This window comes from Magnolia sinica, chromosome 2 (assembly GCF_029962835.1).
Source record: "Magnolia sinica isolate HGM2019 chromosome 2, MsV1, whole genome shotgun sequence".
Lineage (NCBI taxonomy): Eukaryota > Viridiplantae > Streptophyta > Magnoliopsida > Magnoliales > Magnoliaceae > Magnolia > Magnolia sinica.
In genome coordinates this window covers 72,600,924-72,601,914 of record NC_080574.1, presented here as the reverse complement: position 1 = coordinate 72,601,914, position 991 = coordinate 72,600,924, and the positions used below count along the sequence as shown (strand labels likewise).

Here is a 991-nt window from a genome sequence, read left to right as displayed (position 1 = left end):
TGTGATGACATCATGTATGAGGTGTGGTATAAAGAAGAGTTGACTATGGGGTACACATGAGAGAGGGGTGGTATGGGTGTGTGACATCACACACATGGGTAAAGATTCTCTCACCCATGTGTGGCATGGTGCATATGTGCATCGCATGTGTTGTGCACATGTGTGGAATGTAATATATGGCGCCATGCGTATATGATACACCAATGATTCTTCGCAGCATATCTCACTAATGGAGTGTCGTACAAATGCACGAATGGTACCTCCACGACCGTGGCAATGGGGCGGTCATGAAATAGGTTTCGAAGCCTTGGGGTTCTGGTCAGTCAGGTGTATACTATGTACGGGTAGTTCAGGTCTCGTCAAGGGTGTCGATCATCATGCACATAGGCATGGAAAATGGCATGTAATGAACGGGGTCTTACACATGGGCTAGGATGACAAGGGACTTCCTTAAAAATTTCTTCCCATATCATAAAATGAGTGCCTTACGAAAAGCAATCATGAATTTTGTGCAAAAAGAAGATGTGACCTTCTTCCAATGTTGGGAGCGATTTAAGGATCTCATAAATTCATGTCCACAACATGGCTACGAAACAAAGAGGATAACGAGCTTTTTCTATAAGGGATTGACCTCATCCATGGGCCAATTTGTGGAGATGATGTGTAATAGGGAATTCATGAACAAGGAAGCTGATGATGCGTGGGATTATTTTGATAAACTCGCTGAAAATGCGCAATCATGGGATACCTCCTCAAGAAACACCGCATCTAAGCTTACTCAATTAAAGGAAAGGGGAGGAATTTATGTGTTAAAAGAGGAAGATGACATAAATGCAAGATTGGCCAAACTCACAACAAAAGTCAAGGCCATGGAACTTAAGAAGGTAGAACCCGAAAAGACTGCAGAGGTTGTTTGTGGTATTTATGCTTGTAACATACATATAATTGAAAATTGTCCAACAATTCCTACTTTTTAAGAAATATTGAATGA

The 991-nt window shown here is 41.6% G+C and overlaps 1 non-coding gene across 1 annotated transcript; it reads right to left on the bottom strand.

The window, feature by feature from the left end:
* Nucleotides 1-481: 481 nt before the first annotated feature.
* On the bottom strand, nucleotides 482-589 carry LOC131238188 (small nucleolar RNA R71). The gene has a single exon (XR_009167598.1). It is a non-coding gene; the product is annotated as a small nucleolar RNA R71 (small nucleolar RNA).
* Nucleotides 590-991: the final 402 nt, after the last annotated feature.